The sequence below is a fragment of the Tenrec ecaudatus genome, unplaced genomic scaffold, assembly GCF_050624435.1.
Source record: "Tenrec ecaudatus isolate mTenEca1 unplaced genomic scaffold, mTenEca1.hap1 Scaffold_63, whole genome shotgun sequence".
NCBI classification, from domain to species: Eukaryota; Metazoa; Chordata; class Mammalia; order Afrosoricida; family Tenrecidae; genus Tenrec; species Tenrec ecaudatus.
Genome location: NW_027459515.1, coordinates 518000 through 541717, shown reverse-complemented (window position 1 = coordinate 541717; position 23718 = coordinate 518000). Strand labels below are relative to the sequence as shown.

At 40.8% G+C, this 23718-nt stretch overlaps 1 pseudogene; it reads left to right on the top strand.

Annotated features, from left to right (window-relative positions):
* Nucleotides 1–530: 530 nt before the first annotated feature.
* Nucleotides 531–23391, top strand: LOC142436787 (cyclin-dependent kinase 4-like; annotated as a pseudogene).
* The last annotated feature ends 327 nt before the right edge of the window (nucleotides 23392–23718 follow it).

The window sequence follows — 23718 nt, the reverse complement described above, 5'->3', positions numbered from 1 at the left end:
TGGACATTACAACTTTACTACGTCCCCACCCCTCAGGAGAGATCTTTAATGACATACTGAACACAGAAGACACGTTATTTAGCTTCCCTAACTGGCAATCTTGTGACTTTGGCTGTTATGTTAACACTCTGAATATCATCCCCCTCATCTTTACTAAAACAAAAATTTCAAATTTACAGCCATCAAGGTGACTGTGACTCATTGAGACCCTGCATCTTTAATTAGTCAGAGTTTACATAGACCACATACTAAGTATAAGGCCTGAGACTATCGTAAGCCTTTTAAAAGTATCAGGTGAAAGAGTGTATTGAGAATTCTTGGTACATTAAAAGTATTACAGGGTGGCCTTGCTTTCCTATAAACATGAATTCAAGATCGCCTACGGAGAATTCATATCGATTCAAATGCAAAGGCTACTCAAGCCAGGCTGCTGTGACTGCTCCTAGTCAGTGGATTTCTCAGAAGCATGGAACCGACTAACATTTCTGAGTTCCTCCTACCTAGGCCTTTATATGTTGTGGGTGTGCGCCATGGAGAAGTTCTGGCTCACTGCAGCTCCGTGGGTAAAGTCCTGTGACATCTTCACAGCTGCTGCTGCGTTTGAGTCCACTTTTACAGCCGTCTTCCAGAGGCCCTTCCTGTTTCTTCTGATGCTCTTCTTCAACGAGCAGGGTGCCCTTTTCCAGGGGTGGGTCCCTCCTGAGGACATGTCTGAAGAATATAAGGGAAGTTTTTGTTTGTTCTGGAATTCCATAGTCTGTTAAACATTCTTCGAAAACACCACAATTCAAAGCTGTCAGCCCTGCGCCAGCCCTGGTTCCTCATGGTCCCACTTTCCCAGGCGTACGAGGGGACTGAACAAATCCCAGCGTGAGTCAGGTGCACCTTAGTTCGCAAAGCAACATCCTTGCTCTTTGATACATTGTATGGGCTGACTTAATCCTCTAAATAATTCATAGAAATACATTTTGATAGCCACATTTTATAAATGAGACATGAGATTGCGCGGCTTGAGGAGTCTGGAACAGTTGAGTGTCCTTTGGCAGTTTCTGTCCTCCCGGAGCCTCATTCTGCACATACAAAACAAGTAGCTATCTAATCGACAGCTGGAGAAGCAAAGAGAAGTGAGGTCACACTCAGGAATCAAGCGCAGGAAGGCACTCGATAAACAACAGCTTGGGCGAAGTGAAGCAGCGAAAAGATACAACTTTTTCATGGTTCCTTCAACGCGTTCAGAGATTTAGAACAATTGGTGCTGTCAGTCGCACACTAGAACGTACATGTAGAATTAAAAAAGGTTTTGTTCTTAAACAGCATGAGCATGCAGAAAAAAAGTGTCTGAGGGGAGAAAATAGATGTGAAATATGTCTTTCAATAACAGTCTGATTGTTTTCCTAACAGATTCTACCAGTGCATTCAACATAAGATGAGCATGTGTCCTTGGGTCTTCTGCTTGTTTGTCTTTATTGTTTTCAATGGTCCTCATAGAATAATTTTCAAATGTGTAAAAACCCCATTAAATGTAAAACACTGAATTCTTTATTAGAAAGTCATGGAAACCATATCATTAGCTTTACTTGCTATTTAGAAATTGAGTAAGGAAGCACTTTTAAATATCTAGAAAACCAAATTCATGACCTCAGAAAAGGCAATAATTGTGTAAATTAAAATGCTTTCCCCCACTCCAGTCGGTACCTTAATCTTCGGGTGTAACTGCTGTTTGCAATATGAGTAACCTGAAGGAAGAATCACACATCATTTTACCTTAGTGCCAGCAAACTCTCTCCAGTTGGCAGCTATTAATTTCTAGTCAAATTATCCTGGAATAGGGTCACAGAGAACTGATGGTTTTATTTTACATTCTAGGCAGTGCTGTGTCCCCACTGAAAGCAGTACTTTGTAAAGAAACTGCAGCCAAACATGCTGCGTGTCCTCTCGGGAAATCGTAGCCAGCTCATTTCCTGTACGGACCCCTCGCCTGCTCTCACTTCCCCCGAACGACAGTAAAATCATCACCGCTTTGTTTAGATATTTGTGGCAAGGAGTGAAATGTTGTATTCTTATTGTTTTGAATCACTGTGACCTCGGGTACAAAAGAAGAATGTCATCGCCAGGCCTGTGCCATCTCCACCATCATCGCTAGCTTTGAGCCAATTGGGGCAGCCACTGTGCCCGTCTATCTTGTTGAAGGTCTCCCTTTATTCAGTGACCTTCTACTTAGCATGGCATCAAGGAAGTGGTCCCTCCTACTGTCATACTCATAGGACCTGGGAAGAATTCTCGCTGAAAGTGCAACCAGAATGCTCCTGCCGAGCATACTCTGCGCTTCTTTCAGGACAGGGGTAGTCCTTATTTTGGTATGCTATATTCATTGCCAACACCAGAGTTCCTTATTTCCCTCACTCGTGGTTCCACATTCATGAGTATTTTATGCAATTGACAGTACTCTGGGTCGAGTCAGGTGGCCCTTAATCCTCAAAAAGGCATCTTGGCTCCTTATCGCTTTCAAAGGCCTTTTGCAATTGATTAACTCAATGCAATATGTTGTTTGCGTTCTTGACTGGTTCCCAATAAAATGAAATCCTTCACAGCTTCAATAGTTTCTTCATTTAGCATGTATCATGATGTTTATTGGTCCAGTTGTGAGAGCATGGGCTTTCTTTATGTTGAGGTACATCTCATACTGAAGACTGCAGTCTTTGAGCTTCATCAAGGTGCTTGAAATCCTTTCTGCTTCAGCATGTAATGTGGCATCACCTGCGTATTTCAGATTATTAATTAGTTTCCTTCCAGTCCTGATATGGCCTTCTTCTTATAGCTCAATTTCTGAAATAATTTGCTCAGTTTATAGAAAGAATAATTACAGTGAAATTACGCAACCCTGACCCACACCTCTCTTAATTGCAACCATACAGTGTCATCTTGTCCCATTGGTCTGTGTCCAGGGCATACATGAGTGAGAGGTCAACATTGAGACACTGACGGAGATAGGATTGGGACAAAGAATGTGAGGTTAAGAGCGGCTTTATTAGGGCAGGGAAAGAGCTGCCGGGCTGGAAGGGAGAGCAGAGAAAGGGACAGGAGCATCTTGAGCTCCTGGGAGGTTCCAAGACCCAACGAGTTGGTTCAGGGAAATCACAGCTTGTCGGTGAGGCCGTGGGAGATATACATGCAGGGCTCGAGATAGGGAGGTAGACGTTGACAAAAAGAAGAGAGATATTTTTCCTTGCAGCTGCAGGTCCTTGAGTCAAGATGCGATCCATGGGAAGTGCCTTTATTGTTTACCGACCCACCTACTCCCTGGATTGTTGGGACAGGGGCTGCACAACCTTGGTGGAGAGACAAGCTCCTTGGAATGTTGGGGCAGAAGATGCATACTTCAATAGGTCATTTATCCTCCTGAGAGGCTGGCAATGGGGGCCTTGAATTTCTATCCTTTTGAGGAGCTGGAGGCAGCTGCCTAATCTGGACCCGGCCCAAACAATGAGCACAATTAAGTGCCTGGAATTCCTACCTTTCACAATGTTATGCATAATTCATTATAATCCACAGTCAAATGCCTTTGCAAATGCCTTCACTGGTATTAAAATACAGGTAAGCATCTTTCTGGGATTCTCTTCTATCATGACATGATAATGATATCCCTAGCATTTCTGGCAGTATCTCCTTGTTGTATTTACTACAATCATTTTCAATTATTTTCAGCAAAATTTTACTTGTGTGTGGTATTAATGATACTGCTTGATAATTTCAACTACACAATTAAGGATCTCTTCCAGTTCCTCGGCCAGGTTGCTGTCATTGAAATGTCTTGGCAAATAATGCAGTGTTGCATCATTCAAAAAACATCTCAATTGATATTCTGTCAATTTCTGGAAAAGCTTGCTGCTCGCCATTGCTTGGGCTTCGTCCTTCAATACCATCAGTTCATGATCATATGCTACCTCCTAAAATGGCTGACTGTATGATAAATAATTTTGGTACCATCTTTGGATTTCTCTCTTCTTGTTATGCTTTCTATATCACTCAATGTTTTGTCCACAGAATCCTTAAAAATTGCAAGATGAGCCAGTCAGTTTTCAGGGTAGCAATGATGAAACATACAACTTTCCTCTACTTCTTAAATTTCTTCCTCCACCCATTATCATGATCCCAATTCTACCGTATAAATCTGGCTAGACCATAGGATGTACACTGGTACTGGAAACATAGGGAATCCAGGACAGATGATCCTTTCTGGACCAGTGGTGAGGGTGGCGATACCTGGAGGGTGGAGGGAAGGTTGGGTAGAATGGAGGAGCTGATTACAAGGATCTACATATAACCTCCTCCCTGAGGGACGGACAACAGAAAAGTGGGTGAAGGGAGACATCGGACAGTGTAAGATATGACAAAATAATAGTAATTTATAAATTATCAAGTGTTCATGAGGGAGGGGGGAGTAGGGAAGGAGGGGAGAAAATGACGAGCTGATATTAAGGGCTCAAGTAGAAAGCAAATGCTTTGAGAATGATGATGGCAAAAAATGGACAAATGTGCTTGACACAATGGATGGATGTATGGATTGTGATAAGAGTTATATGAGTCCCTAATAAAATGATTTTTTAAATTGCAACTGAAGGCTTGAATTTTTTTCTTCTTCAATTCTTTTCAGATATGTCAAGTGTGGTGTGTTCTTCTCATCTAGCTTTCCAACACTAAGTCTTTGTTCATTTTATAATACTTTTCCTTATCAGCCACCATTTGAAATCTTCTGTTTAGCTCTTTTGGTATCAGCTGGTATCAGCTCTTTTGCTTCATCATTTCTTACATTTGCTTTAGCTCTTCTATGTTTAAGAGTTCTTCTGACATTCATTTTAGCCCTTTCTTTTTAATGAAATTTTTAATTTCCTCGTGTGCAATGTCCTTGATGCCATCTGAAAATTCTTATTGCTTTTTTCACTAGTGTTCAATTAGTATCAAATCTATGCTTGAGATAGTCTCTCATTTCAGGTGGGAGCTACTCAAAGTTGTACTTTGGCTCTCATGACTTGTTTTAATTTTCTTCAGCTTTGACTCAAATTTCCATAGGAAAGTGGGTGGTCCTATCTGCCTGATGGCATTGATTTTTCCATTGTCTCTTTCCTCAGAGGAAGTCAGTTTGATTCCTGTGCGTTTCATGCAACGAGGGCCCTTTGTGTAGTTGTCAGTGTTATTAAAAAGGTCATTTTCCAATGAATAAATTATTGATTTTGTAAAAGTCTATTATATGATTTTTTGCATCAGTTCTACCATGAAATTAATATTTTCCTACTTCTAATCATTCTGTGTTTCCAGATTTTGCATTCTAATCACTAGTAAAGATCAATGCATCGCCATTGCATATTTGCCCAATTTTAAATTGTGCAAATTGTTAAACATTTTAAATTTCTTCATCTTTGGCCTTAGTAGTTGGTTTATAATTTTTATAACTGTCATAATAACTCATCTTTCTTGTAGATGAAGGAATATTATCCTAACACTGACAGCATTGTACTTCAGGATAAATTCTGAAATGTTCTTTCTGACAGTGCATGGTTGCCATCCCTCTTCAATTCGTCATGTTTGCATAGTAGTCAGCTAAAAGGGACTGGCATATGACAATTTGAATCAGACAATCACCTGACCTACTGTGCATCCAAGTGTATCTTTCATTTTTTACTATTTCCGATTTTTCTAGATTCATAGTTTGTCCATTCCACACTCTAATCACTAATGAAAGTTTGCAAATTTTTCTTCTCATCAGCAAATGTAGGTCCTGAAAGCTTGACGGCATCTATGTTTTTGTTGTTGACTCTACTTTGAAGAGGCAGTTCTTCTTTCCTATTTGGAGTGCCTTCCAACCAAAAGGACTCTTCTTTCAGCACAGTGTAAGCTATGTCAGACTGTGATTCAGAAGGTTTTCACTGGGCTAGTTTTCAGAAGTGAAGCTTCTTCCCAGTTTTGCTTAGTGTGGAAGCTCCACTGCAACCTGTCCACTATGGGCATTTGCTGGCAGGTGAAATATCAGTGGCCTGGCATCCAGGATCATAGTAACATGCAAGTCATGTTATAAGACACAAACTGACAGACAAAGGCTGGGAGTGAGATGTATAAAAAATTGAACTTAGCTAAAATTACATGTCTGGTTATATGTCTGCACCAGGAACTTACGCTGTAACTCTTTTTCTTCGCTCTTCAGTCCGCCGTGTGCTATCGTCTGGGCGCTGTAGCATATGGAGATGCATAAGGAGCTCTGACTATACAGTGACAACAGTGCTGTGCTCCCCAACAAAAGGTCAGTGGTGGGAAGCCAGGAATTACTAAAGAGTTTTGTTAGCGAAAGGCATTTTTTCCTCAGTTCCAGATAGTTGATCCTTGTAATATGGGATATATCATGGTTGAATTAATAACGTTAGTCAACTAATAGGCAATTCTTTCACTTGACTCACAGAAAATTTAGCCAAATTCCGTTTTATCCTGTGGCCTGTGTATAATGCCAAGCAATTCTTTTTAGATTTTGCAAAAATTGTGGTGCTCATTCATGTGCACAAATTAGATTAAGTATAAGAAGCTTGTTGGAATTTAATAACTGCAGGATGAATTTAAAGAGCACCACAGTATAACGGAAACAGCATGATGTTTGCATTCTGAAGACCTAGTATCCATGTGGCCATGCAGCAAAGTGTGTTGCTTTGTCCTGCGTTTGGATCCTGGAGCCACCAGCAGCCTGCCTTCTGGCTTGTGCCAGCCTTGGATTTATTCACTTTTGCCAGTCACAAACCTGACCTGCTGACCTTGAATCTGTCTGAATCTGTAGCCTGTGGTGCTCCTGCTGATGCTTGGTTTATCAGCTGTTGAAGCTATGTGAGTTAGGAGAAGCCTCCAACTTAACATCTGACTTGAAACTAACTTGGGCTTACCCATTTCTGCGGCTAAGTGAACCATGTGCCTGATGTAAAGTTATGCCTACATACACATGCAGAAACATCTCTAGTTTGCTTCTCTAGAGAACGTCACCTGACACATGGACTACAAAGCACCAACATATCATGATAATTTTAGCAACTTTATTGAGACATAATTTGAATACTAGTCTAAAAGTATGTATTTCCATGGTTTTTAGTATATTGACAGTTTTGAGCAACAATCTCCATAATCTAAATTTAGAACATCCTCAACTCCCTAAAAAGTAGCCCACACCAATTAGCAGTTACTCTCAATGTCCCCTACTTTTCCCACCTCCATTTGCAAACACAACCTAATTAATTTTTATTGCTATTGATTCAGCTATTCTGGATATTTTGTATAAACATAATTATATAATATGTAGTCTTTGGGATTGCTTTCTTTCCATTAGGATAATGCTTTGAAAAATCATCCATACTCTATTTTATGTCAGTGTTTAATTTCTTTTAATTGTCGAAAGAAACTTCACTGTATGGCTTACCATTACGTACATAGACTCTCAATTCAAGAACCCACCCAGTATAATATTGCTAATCATGCATTTTTTTGACCAAGTTTATTTTAGCACTCAGTGACCCTGGCTGAATGGTACAGACCACCTGGATTTTAGATTTTGTCTTTCAAGGTGGACAGCACTTTTCATAATCCACATCAGAATTATGTGATTTGAAAACCCCACTATGGGACAGGACTTTACCTTAAACATAACTCTTGCAAAGAAAGGAACGTAAACACTCCATTGGAGTTAAAGCTGAAACACCCCAGTGTGAGAAGCAGCAGAACCCTGCAGCCTGAAGTAGGACATTTGGATGCTCGTGGACGTTGGCTCAAATCTCTGGCTTTTGAGGTTTCCCATTAATTGGCAACTGAAGACTGCCATGTACTGGCCAATTTCACCCCACCTTGTCTTCTGTGACATGTGTTAGTCCTGCAGACGTGATTTTCCATTTGTGAATCAATGTGGCTGAAATTGTTGCCCTGTGTCTAGCCCTCATTTTTTTCTTAAGCAGCTTTAAATTACTGAAGTTTATATCCTGTACAAGTGAACATCCCATGTATTTAAGTGTAAAAAGCATTCCCACATATGTATATTTTTCCTTTAAAGTGCTTTAAAGTTTGTGCCATTGCCTAGATAAATTATGCTATTATGAGAATTACCCAATGTCTCATGCAGGTTACTTAAATTATTTCACAGATGGTGATGATTTTGCCTCTAGAGTGGGAACTAGGGTTAGAAATGTAAACATTAGATACACAAATGGATTTTGAACTCACAATCATAAGCATTAATCAAAGGACAAATAGTTTTGATGATGTGGCCCTTTCTCAATACTTGCCTCATGAAGAGCACACTGAAGACAGTGGTGCCATAGCAAATGGTAATGAAGAAATCAGATGGTGCCCAGCTATCAGAAAGAAAAGAGTCTTGGATCTTAAAGGCTTGTCATAAAACAAGCAGCCATTTAAATGAGGAGATGCTCTGTTCACAGTGAAGGCACACACCAGCCCATGTAATCCAAGGATTGTAAATAATAAAATTCAAGCTCAGAAGAGAAGATTGTACTAGAGCTTAACATCTGAGCACGTGGTTTGTGCAAGATGGTGGATAAAAATTAAAGATTAAAAGGTATTTTCAGAGCCTACACAGAATTAGGCCTCCATAGAATTCCCTTGGAAAATTGACCAGCTATATAAATACTCTTCTGCTCAGAGTGCATTGGAGAGTAGACTACTTCAGTACTAGTTAAGTTAAATTTGAATATATTATCATTTGTTTTCCCTTAGACTATTTTAATAGGTTCTAGTTTCTATTAACTTCTGCTTTCTCTTGAATTGAGGTTTTTCTGTGTTGCACTTTGTTGTCATTATCAATTTCTTATGTATGATTTTCTCTATATGAAATATAAGATAGGTAAATCGATAGAGACAGTAAATACATTTATAGTTCTTTAGGGTTATAGCAGAGGAAACAGGGTGGTAACACCGAGCTAACAACAAGGGACACAAGAATGATGAAAATGTTCTAAAACTGATTATGGTGATAATTGAACAATCTTTGGAAAATATATTAAACCATTAGATTGTATGGTACATGATTGATATGTTAACTAATCTGTTAAAAATACGCAGTTGTACAGATACGTTGTTGTTGTTAGGTGACATCAAGTCAGTTCTGACATACTGCGACCCTCTGCGCCATTCTCACAATGGCTGCTGTGTTCGGCCCATTACTGCTGCCACTCTGTCCCCTCTGGCACGCTCCTTCTCCTGACCACCGGTCCAAGGTATGTCAGACGGTCACCCTTACCTCTAAGTAGCACTCTGGTCCCATTTCTTCCGAGACAGATTTGCTTTCCCTTTCAGCAGCCCATGGTGCTTCCAGTATTCTTCTTTGGCATCACAATTAACATGTATCAATTCTTCTTTGGTCTTCCATCTTCAGGGTCCAATTTCACATGCACAAGGCAATTCAAAATACCATGGCTTGAGTCAGCCACACCTTAGTCCTCAAAATGACATCCTTTCCAATACCCTAAAGAAGCCTTCTGCAGCGGATTTACCCAGTGCAATGCGTCCTTTGACCCCCTGACTGCTGCTTCCGTGAGCTTGATTGTGGACCTAAGCAAGACAAAATTCTTGGCAACTTCACTATTTTCTCCATTTATCATGACGTTACCTACTGGTGCGGTTGTGAGGATTTTGCTGTTCTTTGTATTGAGTTGTAATTCAGAAAGAAAATTGCATATTCGTCAGCAAGTGCCACAGATCCTCCTCACTTTCAGCAAACAAGGTTGTGTCATCTGCACATCTCAGGTTGTTAGTAAGCCTCCCTCCAAGCCTGACGCTGCATGTTTTCTCATGTAATCCAGCGTCTCTGATGATTTGCTTAGTAGACAGATCGAATACATATGGACATATGGTGATAGGATGCAACCCTGATGTCCACCTTTCCTGATTTAAACCACACAGCATGCCCTTATTCTATTTGCACAACTGCCTCTGGATCCATGTACAAGTTCTGCATAAACATAAGACGTGTTCTGGAATGCCATTGTTCCCAAGGCTCTCCATAGTTTTTTTGTGATACACTCAATGAAACACAAGTAATCTTTTTTCTGATATTCTCTGCTTTTAGACAAGACACAACTGACATAAGCAAAGATATCCCTTGATCAATATCCTCTTCTGAATTGTTGGATCATCTTCAGCAACATTTTACTTCATGTGATATTAATGATATTATCTATAATTTGAGTATTCTGCTTGGTCACCTTGTTTTGGAGTGGATACAAATGTGGCTCTCTTCCATTCAGTTGTCCAGGTAGCTGTCTTCCATAGACCAATGAATGCTTCCAATACTGCATAAGCTTGTTTAAGCATTTCAACTGATATTCCATCATCTCCTGGATCCTTCTTTGGGGCTAATACCTTCAGTGCAACTTGGACTTCTTCCTTCAGTACTGCTGGTTCTTGCTCGTATGTTGCCTCCTGAAGCAGTTGATGATGACTAGTTCTTTTTGGTACAGGGACTCTGTATATTCTTTCTTTTGATGCCTCCTGTTTAAGACAATATTTTTTCCAAAGAATTCTTCAATATTGCAACTTGAGGCTTTAATTTTTTTCTTTAGTTCTTTCAGTTTGATATGCTGAGTGCATTATTCCTTTAGATTTTATAACCCCAGGTCTTTTCACATTGCATTATAATATTTTACTTTGTCTTCTCAAGCTGCCTTTCAAATTTTCTGTTGGGCCCTTTGGTTTTAATATTTCTTCCATGTGCCTTAGCTACACTGTGATTAAGAACAAGTCTCAGAGTCTCTTCTGACACCCACATAGACACCCTCTTCTGACACCCTCTTTCCTACCTTTTTAATGACCTTTGCTTTCTTCATGAATGATGTTCTCAATGTCTTCCCACAGCTCATCAGGTCTTCTGTCATTATTGCTCAATGCCAAACCTATAATTGAGATGTGCTAAAAGTTCAGGTGGAGTGAACTCAAGATCCTATTTGGGGTGTCATGGACTCAATTTTCTTCAACTTCAACCTGAACTTAAATATGAGCAATTGATGGTCTTTTCCAATAATCAGTCCCTGGCCTCATGTTAGCTGCTGATATTGAGGTTCTCTATAGTCTTTTCCCACAGATACAGTCAACTAGATTTCTGTGTGTTCCATCTAGAGAAGTCCATGTGTAGAGTCACCATTTGTGTTGTTGAAAAAAGTATATGCTATTAAGAAGCCATTGGTCATATAAGACTCTATCACCTGATCTTTAGTTTCATTTTATCACAAAACTCATATTTTCCAATTATTTCTTTTTCTTTGTTTCCAACTTTTACATTCCAATCACCAATAATTATGAATGCATCTTAGTTTCATTTCAGAATGATGTTGATAAAATTCTTCAATGTCTTTATCATTAGTTTTTGTGATCGCTGCATACATTTGAATAATAGTATTTATTGGATTTACTTGCCTGCAGATAAATATTACCCTATCACAGACAGCATTGCACTTCAAGATAGATCTTAAAATATCCTTTTTGATGATGAATGAGACACTATGCCTCTTGAATCTCTCATTTCCAGCATTGTAAATTATATGATTTTCTGATTCAATAAGGCCAGTATCAGTTAATTTCAGCTCACTAATACCTAGCAAATCCATCCTTAGAAGTTCTATTTCATTTTAGACAAATTCCAGTTTTCCTAGATTCATACTTGTTACATTTCATCTTCCAATTATTCTTGGTGTTTGCAAGTGTTTCTTCTCCTTTTCAGCGGCGCCTCATCAGCAAAGGAAGGTCACAAAAGCTTTACTCCAGCTGCATCACTGTGGTCCATTCTGCTCTGAGAAGGCAGTCTTCCCCAAGTACTTCAGCTATAATGTGAGGGCCGTGCCCTCTGACCTGGGAGACTCTTTCTCTGGAACTGTCTCTGACCATGTTCTGTTGATGTTAATGGGTTTTCCGTATGTGACAGTGCTGTGCTTCAATATATAAGGTATTCAGTGGTTCACTCCACAGAAGCGGACAGCATCTTCCTTCTTGATAGTCTGTGCTTAGTCAGGAAGCTCTGCTGAACTCTGTTTATTGTAGGTGACCTTGTTGGTTTTTGAAATACCACTGACATGGCTTCAAGAATCACAGCAACACAGAACCACAACAGTAGGACAAACTGACGGACAGGTGATGGAGAAAAATGTATATGCACATAAAATATCTTCTTGAACTTACACTCTTTGTGGTTCTAAATTAGTTAATGTTTCTGATAGGTTTTGTGTCAACTTGGCTGGAGCAAGATTCCCAGTGGTTTGGTAGTTATGATTTATCATGTGATCTAACACAGTGTAGTTAACTACATAATGGAATCTACTACGAGCAGCCAGTCTTTGAAACAAGATTAACGTGTTATGCAACATCTTTACTAAGGTCACAGATGGATGCAATGGAAAGGATGTTTCCTAGGGTGTGTGTCCTACGTCCAATATAAATGGGACATTGTGGGAAAGTTTGCTTTGCTTTCTGCTGAATCTGTCTCCTGTATCTGGCTCATCAACCTCTGGTTCTGTGGACTTGAGCCAATTTTCTGCCCTATTGCCTACTGATCCTGGGAGTATTCTGGGCCCCGTCATCTGACCTGCTGACTGTGAATTAATTTGCTTCTGCAGCCACAAGCCTGATCTACTAATCTTGGATTTGTCTGTCTCAGCAGCCACTCAGAAGACCATCATGTGGTCTTCCTACTGATCTTGGAATTACTATTCACTGAAGCTACATGAGTCAGGAGAAACCTCTAGCCTAGCGTCTGGTTCACAGACTTGAATCCTGCTTGAACTTGGACATGCTCACGTCTATAATTGTTAGGCATTTTCTTAATATAAATACCTTTATAAGTGTCACCAGGTTTGCTTGCCTAGTGAACCCGACCTACACCAATGTTTAACAGATTAAGATTAGAAGACTTTATATTTGGGATTTCTTAATTCTTTGAAAAATCGTCCATAAGTGATTCCTTTTACAGGGATTACAAATGACTAGATATGTTTTAAATAAAGCCATATTATTTTTAAACTTTAAAAATGTCTATCCTTCAACTCTGGGACATTGGCTCCAGGTTTTCTTACTCTAATGTTCAGGGATAGTAGGCATTCAAGCAACATGAAGACTTTAATCAGGGCTTGCACAGATGCATCTGGAAAACGATAGAGGCAGAGATGAATTCAAGCAAATGTGTACTGTTCTTGAAGCCGTAATTTGGTTGAAAGTAGGTTACTTCCAGAATACAAGGTAGAAGAGCTGTTTTAACCTTAGGGGAAAGCAACTTGCTTCCATCTTACCAAGGTGAACCTAACCTATACATTTATCTTTACATAATAAATTCAGTTGCCTCCATTTTAATGTAGCCAGAGTGCATTAAACAGAAGTAAGATACACAGAGTAAAAATCTAATACATTAGATGATTCAAAGATATCTTTATTCTTTTCCAACAGCAAAAACAAATTAATTTGGTTTCTTGCTTTGGCATTTATGAATGCTAATTTAATCACACAAATTTAGACTTCCTGTGAGAGAATTTAAAACCACGTTGTGAACATCATTTTCACATAAGGTTTGTTCCTTTTTCCTGAATTAAGAGGACAAAAAATAAATAAAACTCCATGCCTGTATTAAGCCCCAGGCAAAATGAGCACAGCCCTGCCATCTCCTGTTAGGTTGATTCAGGACTCTGGGGAAGCAAGTCGCCATCTGGACGAGCGTATGCATGGTCAAAGGGAGGCCGGGAGGGTGTCCTCAAGGAGACCCCAGCTGACGGAGCAGCCACCTGTTACCGAACGAGTGTAGGCACATGAGATGGTATTCATCACAACCCATCTGCTTCTCGTCTCCGGAAAGCGGGTACAGTTGACAACAGGAGAGGACTGGCGCAGGGAGGCTAAGCAGACACGTCCAGAAGCAGACCATGGCTGGACGATAAAGAAAGCAGGTGAGAAGGACAATTCGGAAAAATCCCAAGGGGAGTGGCGGCGGATTGGGAGGAGTGGGAGAGCAGGAAAGCCGTAAGAGCAGCTAACCCCAAATCAAACTCCCTGCCATCGAGGCCGTTCGGACGGGTTTCCAGCACTAAATCTACACGTCAGTAGAAACCTCATCTTACCTCCATGGAGCAGTTGGTGGTTTCAAAGTGATCACCTTGTGGCTAGCAGTCTAACCCATGCCCCAGTGGGCGGAGGGCCAGTGTCGAGGATCGGTCTCACGGCGGCAGAACGGGCTGTTCTACGGACCCATTGAACTCGAGGGCCTGGATCCCGAGATGGTGTCTGTGGCTTCAAGATAGCCAGAGAAGCGTGGAGTAATTCAACTCTGGAATAAAGCATGAATATAAAATTCAAAGATAATTTTGTAGCCTTAATAACAAATGGTAATAATATCCAATGTTCACTAGCACTGAATAAATACTTTGCAAATGGTAACTAATTCAATCCTCTGTCATAACCCTCTGAACGAGTCCCGGTGGCATAGCGGTTACTTGTTGGGCTGCTCATCCCAAGATCAGCAGTTTGAAATCGCCAACCCCTCCTTGGGTGAAAGACAGACCTTCTACTCCTGTAAAACGTCACAGTGTCAGAGACCCACAGGAGCAGGTCTCCCCTGTCCGGTTGGGTAGCTGTGAGTCAACATCGAGCTGTGGCAGTGAGTTTGCTTTGCATTATAACTCTTTAAAATAGATATTCTTATCAATCCCCACTTGCAGAAGAGTCAGAGTAGGCTCAGTGAGTTTTAGTAACTTATTCTGAGTCGCAGAAGAAGTGGTGAGGTTGGTTCTGCGCGCCTGGCCATGACCAAGCCACTTTCCTTTCCTCCTCCCTCCCCCCTCTGAAGGCAGAAACGGGGGGCCCTTGGTTAGAGCACCCTGATATTTGGGTTTACACAGACTGGACAGCTTCAGTGATGAAATGTGAAATAATTAGGAAGAGGGCGACAGAAGGAACTTAGGCACAGTAACGTGCTGGCAACAGTGACAATGGTGAGACACTTCCCTTAGTGACTCACAGGCAACAGACATCGAAGAGACAAAAGTAGATTAATGTTGTTGATCCAGAGATCTCATGAGACTGCTCCTAGAGATGCTTAGAAATAAATGTTGGAGAAATAAGATGTTTGAGATGGGGACAGGAAGGAACTGAGGCCTCACAGTGGTACAGGTAAATGTCAGCATGCAGCAAAAGCAGGCGTGAATGTTAATGTGGCCTCATTGCTAGCAGACTGGGGAGGCCTGAGGCCACCTCGTGTGCTAGATACACGGGACTACGGGAGAGCAAAAGGAGAGCAACAAAGCGTCCCCTTCAATCATGTCAAGCACAGCTGCCAATACGTTTTGCTAGGGTAGTTTGTAATCTTCCAATGCCTTTTGGATCCAGGTTTAATTTTATAAATATTAACATAAATATTGAACTTTAAACATACCAGTATATTCAGGGGGCTTAGCCTTTTTGCTACGGATCATGCTCACCATGTGCCAAGTTGTCTACCTTTTTCTGCATTAGAACTGACATTTGTGAACCATGCTTGTTCTCCAGACACGGTTCGATTCAAGCCCTAAGAAGTTGGACCGTGGCCTTTTACGTGTCCCAAAGAGGTTGTTCTTCCTAGGCTTCCTGAGTAAAGTAAGATTCCAATGAGGATCAGGTGACACCAGGGGTAAAAACCGAATAACACTTTCGATCTAAGTTAATATGACTGAGTCATAGGTAACATCCCTGCTCTCCTCATCTTTTTGGTCATCAGCTGTACCAGGCGATCCTGGGGAGAGGGGCTATAAAAGAGTCTCAAAGGACGAAGTATGAGCAGATGTCCAAGAGAACGATAAAGTAGCACGGAAAGTAAAATGTAGAGATTTATTGACGCATTTTAGCGAGCTGTAATAGAAAATGTGGAAGACCTTAGAGTACTACACTAAAAGAGAAAAGGTAAAAAGTCTTATTTTCATTCAGTTGTGTTCAGTAAATCATGTAGTTTCCATTGCTTTCAACAAGTTCAGTTCCTATAAGTTATTAGTTGTCAAGTGTAATTCATTGCATGCAAAAAAATGTTTTCCTTTACATGTGTAGAAAAATATGTCACATGTATGTAATGTTGTATTATAGTATAGCATATAATCCTATATTTTAAAGTAAAGTTATTTTATAAAAGTAATATAGTTGCTTTGTGTTTATATTTTTATCTTCATTTGAAAGGTTAACAGACTAATTCTATCAACAATCAAACAATGAAATTACATAGGGAAAAAGAATAATATGGAGAGACATCTCATGTTCTTCTAGCTTTAAAGGTAGAGGATATGATTTGAGTGGGAAAAAAATCAACTCTTTTTGTACCTGCTGCAAAAGTATAAAGAAAAAGTTGTAGAATATTATTTATCTGCTAATAGGGATTAAATTCATAATATGCATTTGGCACCTAAAATGAGCTAGGTACAGCGAAGCTACAAAGAGTAGACAATTACCTGCTATATAATTCATGAAGAAACATATATATATATATATAACTAAAATACAAGAAAAAATAAACAAGATTCAACAGTAGGGATCAAATTGCCTATGAACAAATAAAGCACAAGACAAAATTCAACAAAAAAACAGTGCTTTATTAACACAAAGGAAGCAATAATTAATTCTAATTCAGAGTAGCATCGCTCCACAGCAGCGGCAGCATTTGACCTGAACTGTAAGGAGTGAGCAGAATGCTGATGTGCAGGGCATTGCAGAAAAGCACAGGCTGGGAGAAATGAAGAACAAATATTCCCATGCGGGAACCAGGGCAGTCCATTGATCCAAAAAGTTCCTTTAAAGAATTGTTTGATGATAACAATTTACAGTTATTTTATTAGAATAAAATATTATCTTATGTCCTTATTTTAAAAATTCTGTACATCATAACTTATTTAGTACTCCTAGAAAGAATGAATCTAAATGAAGATTCTGAGTTCAGAATCCTTTGTCTTATACTTTGTACAGCTGTTTTCCATGAATTGGAAAGGGTCAAAGTACCTCAATGTAAGAAACACAGACATTGGAAATACTATTGAAAAGAAAAGTGCATGGGTACATAAGAAATGTGATCCAGATACAAAGAGATAGATATGTATAATTGGGTAAAGTCTATGTCTTTGACTCTGAGATGCTCATCCACATTGCTGGCCAAATTCAACTCCTAATTTGACAGTAAGATGGATAATTAAAACAAAGTGAATGAGAATTGGAAGTAAAGTAATGAACTTAAGCATATACACGCTGACTTTGTGATCCTATTGGGCATCCAGATGAAAATGTTGAATAATTAATTAAAATAGATTAGAGAGTAGGAGATACTCAAATGAAGAGTTTGGGAAGCATCAAGTAAAAGTTGATATTTGTTACTGTCGCTGTTAGGTGCTATTGAGTTGGTTCTGACTCATAGCAGCCTTAACTACAACAGAAAGAAACGCCTCCCTCTTCTGCACCATCCTCACAATTGTTCTTATGTGTGTGCCCATGTTGTGGCCACTGTGTCAATCCATCTCGAGGACCGTCTTCTTTTTCACTGCCGCTCCACTTTGCCATGCAAGATGTCCTTCTCCAGGGACTGGTCTTTCCCGCTAACATGTCCAAAGTTGATAGTTCATGCAATTCCTTAGGGAGAGTGAATTCGGCTGGGTTCTCTAGAGAAGCAAAACCAATGAAGCTTGCATGCATATAGAAAGAGGTTCTTATCAAGAAGTCTCATACCATTGTAGAAGGGCATCAAGTTCAGTTCAGTTCATGAACATGGGCCAGATGTAAGCTAACCTCCAAAGCTGAAAGAGCTAATGAACAAGAAGCAAGATGATGAAACAAGAAGACCACAGACTGGTGGATGCCCAGGTGAATGAATCTGAGATCAGCCAAATGAATCCACGTTTCAAATGAATCTAATGATTGCTCCTTTGATGGGCAGGATTTTTTTAAATAGGAGGTTGATGAAGCAATGCAGGATCCAAATTCAGCAGTAAGAATAAGCTAACTTCCATCCACTGTCAACTTATACTAAGCACAGGCCACATTCTAAGTGAAACTTCCCTGAGCCATATCAAGTCTGTGACCAGATTAAGTGGTTGCACTTACAGCTACTGTCTGAAAGGTCAGCTGTTCAAAACCATAAGCCACACGGGAAGAAAGACAACGCTTTCTACTCCTGTAAAGAGTTGCACTCTCAGAAACTCCCAGGAGAAGTTCTATCTTGTTCTATAGGGTTGCTAAAAGCCTGCATCCACTCCATGGAAGTGAGTTGGGCTTTTAATTTTATTCTCCCCACAGCTGCTTAAGTGCTTTGTCAAAAATTGAATCGTGGAATTGACCACACTATGTTAGATGGCATCATGGGAGAATCCTGTCCTACTCAACTTGACATAAACCTAACTAGCACAGAGACTACATAAGAGAAAATGACTACAGACAAATCCCAGGAAGCACAGAGTGGAGGAGTTAATAGGGAAAAAGTCAGAGGCAGCAATAGCTAACGGTGACTCAGGGGTGGGTGGTGCCGTCTAACTATAAGCAAAGAGAAGAGGACATAAGCTGACTGAAAAGGGGAGAGAGTGTGTCAACTATCAAGCAGCAAAGCATAAGAAAAACTGAAATAGGCCAATTGAACTCATCAATTAAGAGGTAATTTCGTTGAGAAATCTGAGTAAAATAGTGAACAAATTCAAGAGTATGTTATTCCAAAAATATGAAAACTAGATAATTATTTATAGCAAATCCTAAAAAAATGGCTTTCATTTACCTCCTTGGAATGCACTGCTAAACCAAAAATAGTAAGTAGCTAAAATGACATCCCCTGACTTCAAACAAGAAAGACGTATCAAAAGCACTGTGGCAATGAACTTAGAAAGTGGGCTCAAAGAGATACATTCAAAAGTATATTGATTGCAGATTGGTTCATAGTTTTAATGGAAGTAAATCAGTAGAAGACTATATAAATAAACTATAGTCTGTTCAACAATAGCATATAGTTGGGAAAATTAATGAACTTGTTCAACACTTATCAACAAAGATATATCACAAAACAGTGTAGATTACAAAAAGAAATTTCAAATGATTCATATATATGAATGATTTCAAAAATGTCTTCAATGTGTTATCAATATTCATTTTTTCATAAATATAGAGTATGGTGGTAACATTTGAATAAGTACATGAATCTGAGAAAATGCAAGCCTGTAACAATCAGGACAGAAAATCAAACAGATTAAAAATACTATGTTAATCAGGGTATATTCCACAAAATCTAGGGAATGTTTCAAATGAAGAGGATTAAATACAGAGAATTAGCTCATTGATGTTAGTAATCTAAGAGAGGAAAACCAGGCTAAACCAGAGCTTAATAAATACAGAAAAGAGAAGTGGCCATTAACTGAAATAGAGGTCAAATTGGGAGCTGTTAGATAAAGGTAGGGGACAAAAGAAACCCCAGATCTCAAATATCATTGGTAAAGACACATTTATTATTTCTTAAACAGGACAACAAAGGAAACAATTCATCCCGATGAAGGAGACCATGAGTGGGAGGTCGTAATGATGCCTAAGGATTTGTAAGAAAATATGAGTGAGCATCAACTTCATGGTAGTGAGCTTGCCTGCTTAAGCAGGACATGGGAGTACAGGGCAAATGGACACAAAAGCATGATTGGCAACACATCAATACATCTGCAGGTGGGAATACAGAAGCAGCAGTAAGACCATGATTGGGAAGCATGCAAAATGCTAGACAGAATTGCTTTTGAGGGCCTCTGACCAGGACGCTCAGAGTATGACTCATGACCATGAGACTCTAGTACCCCATTACACCAAAGACACAGCTAGGAAAGCCCTTGAGGGAAGGCCTTCCCCCTGTTCCTTGGCTAGGGGAGTGTAGGAATTCACTTTCAATGTACCCTGGGAGGAGCCCTGGTAGCTTGGTGGTTATGCCTTGGACTGAGATTTTTCTCAAAACCACCAGCAATTCTTAGGGAGGAAGATAGGACTTTCTATTCTTGTAAACAGATAGTCTTTGGAACTCAAAATGGCAGTTCAACCCTTTCCCTGTATGGTCACTATGAGTCTACACCTACTGGATGGCAGTGAGTTTGATTTTGTGATAATGTACTTTGTCTCAGAGCAAAGATATATACTTTGCTAGTTAAAGGTCAGAAAGAAATTCAATGGCACCTTAATCTCCCTAGAGACTCAGATGGAGTTGGGGCTTTCACTGTAATGGTAGCCTTCTGAAACCCTAGTGCTTAAAATTTAAGCTCTATACACCTACGCTTATACCTCTCTCCATAGCGTTGTTTCCTAGATCATTCCTGTGTTTCCTTTTACCTTCCTCCTGCCCCACCATCATGCTCACCCTTCTTTTTCCTCTTAGTAATTCCTCTCAGCTAGATTGCTGTTGCTCCAAACCCTGCAGGATCTCTATGTCCTTCTCATTGCTGATTTTAATTCCCTAGTTGTTCCCCTCTCTATGGTGTGGTTTGCTCACTGCTCCCTTCCCCTGCCTCCTTCTCTCCCCCACTTAGCCCACCCAAGTCCTTCCTGAACCATCAGTCCTGTTGCTTTCTCCTCGAACTTTCTTCCCATGCCTATCTTATATATGTAGGCAAACCAACAATATCAGAGACCAAACAAAGAGAAAAAAATTGAATAAAAAGATAAAAGGAAAAAGATAATAGTAATTAGCAAAAAAGAAACCAAAAAAATACATGATTCCAGGTCTGTCTGTTGACCTTTATGACTATTTCCCCTTTGGTCCTGGGGGAATTCCAGGATCTGCCCCTCCTACCCTGAAGTCTATTTGAGGGGCTCCTAAACAGACTTCGGGCCTCTGCTCAAGTCCTCCCTCAATACGAGAACACTTTGTTCTAACAACCTGGCACCCTGTGATGCTCACTCTCCCAGCGCAATCACTGAAAACAAAATGCGTGCGTAAGCAAATGTGGCGAAGAAAGGAGACCCAAACCCATCTGTAGACAATGGGACATGCCCTTACAGAGGGTCACAAGGAAGGGATGCGGCAACCAGGGCGCAGTATAGCACCCATGAAACACACAATATTCCTCCGGTTCCTTGAGCCTTCCTCACCCCCCACTATCATGACCCCAGTCCTTCCTTTCACTGCAGCCTAGACCAGAGTATGTGCACAAGTACAGATGAGAGGTAAAAGCTCAGAACAAAAGGAATCCAGTAACAGAAATGAGAGTAGCAATACCAGGATGGTAGAGAGAAGGCAGGGAAAGCAGGGAAGGAAGGGGGAACCAGTTGCAATGATCAACACATAGACACACACGAGGGGGACTGTGGTAGTTACATAATCTGGTGTCAAGGGGTGGAGTCTAGCCTGTCAATCAGGCAGTAGCTTGATGACCTCATTTGGAGATGCTAAGGAGATAAATAGTTCACTGGTGGCGGTGGCGGGACTCATGCTCACTCCCTGTGAGACCTTTCTGAGAAGCCTCATGGACCTACCCTGATGCAACCAGAACCCTGGGAGCTGCAGAAGCCACATGGAGACCCCTGCCAGCGCTAAGATGCTTACAATGCCACTGGATCCACAAGACTTTCTACCCACTGGCCTGTGATCTTCCTGCATTCTATGTCATTGCATGTGTTTTGTGAGTCAGAAGAGGGCATTATAGATTGGTACCAGACATATGGACTAATATTGGGCTTATGGACTTGATGTGGACTGGGCTACAATGTTTCCTCACTGTTCAATTATTCTTGTATATAAAGCTCTTTCCTATATATACATGAGTGTCTATGAATTTGTTTCTCTAGTCTACCCAGACGAACACAGGAACGAACTACAGAAACCATGGGGAAAGGGAGACAGTGGTTGGTGTAAGATATAAAAATAACAATAATGTATAATTTATCAAGGGATCATGAGGGTGGGGTTGGTGAAGAGGAGCCCATACCAAGGGTTCAATAGAAAGTGAATGTTTAGAAAATAATGATGACAACATATATACAAATATACTTTATATAATTGATGTATGGATTGTTATAAGAGTTGTAAGAGCCCCCCGATAGAATGATCTTTCAATTTAAAATGTTTTAATTAAAACTTTAATATGGAGCAAGTTACAAGGTAAATTTAAGGGGAGTGGCAAATGAAGAGTTCTATTTTGTACATGGTAAGTTTCAATATATGAAACATCAAATTCGAGTTGCCAAATGAAGAAATCGATGTCTGGCATTTGTCCAAGGGCTTACCATGGATAAATGTGGCCATCTCTGTGCATAGATATTAAAGTCAAGACAATGGATAGGATTACTCCTAAGATGTCTAGATGGAGAAAGTAGCCACAGGTAGAGTGCGAGAGCACCCCAAGATTGGGGAAATCTCAGAGGGCATGAGCTATCAAAGAAGTTCATGAAAAGCAGATGAGGGAGTAGGCAGAATATTAAGAACTTGTTATGAAAAAGCAAGGAAAGAAAGTACTGCAAGAAGGAGGAATTAATCAACTGAATACAACTCCCCTTGATGTGATTGAACGATTGAACTGTTCGATTGTATGATATGAGAATTGTGTGCCAATAAAAGTGTTGGGCGCGTGGGAGACTCCTAAGAGGTAAACTGAGATGGAAACAGAGATGTAACCACTGCTTTTTGTGACTTGAGCGGTCGTTTGTGTCAAAGGATTGCTGAGAAGAAAGGCCTGAATGAACAGAACAGAAAGGGATGCACAACTCAGGAGGTAGCTTTGCTTAAGAATAGGCCCCTCACCAGGTTTGCCCTCGGAGAACTTCGAGGGTCTGATGGGGCAGTTTCTCAGAGGCCTTGATGTCCTGCGTGCCAATTGCAACCTGAGGCCGGAGAACATTCTGGTGACAAGTAATGGGACGGTCAAGCCGGCTGCCTTTGGCGTGACCAGAATCTCCAGCTCCCAGATGGCCCTTACACCTGTGGCTGTTACATTCTGGTGCAGGGCTCCCGAAGTCCCTCCGCAAGCTGCATAAGCAACTCCGGTGGCCACAAGCAGTGCTGGCTGATCTCTGCAGAGATGGTTCGTCGGAAGCCTCTCTTCTGTGCACTCTGAAGCTGACCAGCTAGGCAACAATTTTTATCTGTTCGGCTTGCCCCCAGAGGAAGCCTGGCCCGAGACGTATCTCTGCCCCGGGAGCCTTTTCCCCCAAAGGGCCCTGCCCAGAGGAGTCAGTGGTCCCCGAGGTGGAGAGTTCGGAGCACAGCTGCTGCTGGAAATGCTGGTTTTTAACCCACAAAAACGAATCTCTGTCTTCCGGGCCCTGAAGGACCCTTATCTAGATAAGGGAGAAGGATTAGGCATTGGAGTGGCTGGACCGGGACGAAGACCCAGAGATGGAAGAGAACCTACCAATTCCCTTCCTCTGGACACTTGAGTGGAGAGGACCGCGCCCCCTCCTCACTGAGGAGGCATGCTGTGCCTTAGCCTCTGCGCTCATCTCTGTGGCTTGTAGCTACCCCTCCCCTCAGCTTTTGACAGAGAATATTTTTCTGCCTTAATGATACACCTCTTCCCCTCCTTTAGAGACATATTCTCCTTTCTACCTCCTCCCCCAATTTTCCTACCCCAGGGGCTCTGCACTGTCTTCCCTTCGCACCTACTTTGATACAGGAAAAAAGCAAACAAACAGGGAAGTATGGTCTCTTAAAAATGAGGGGGGGTATGGGGGGGAGAATAGGGCTCCAGCTCCAGCTGTGATTGG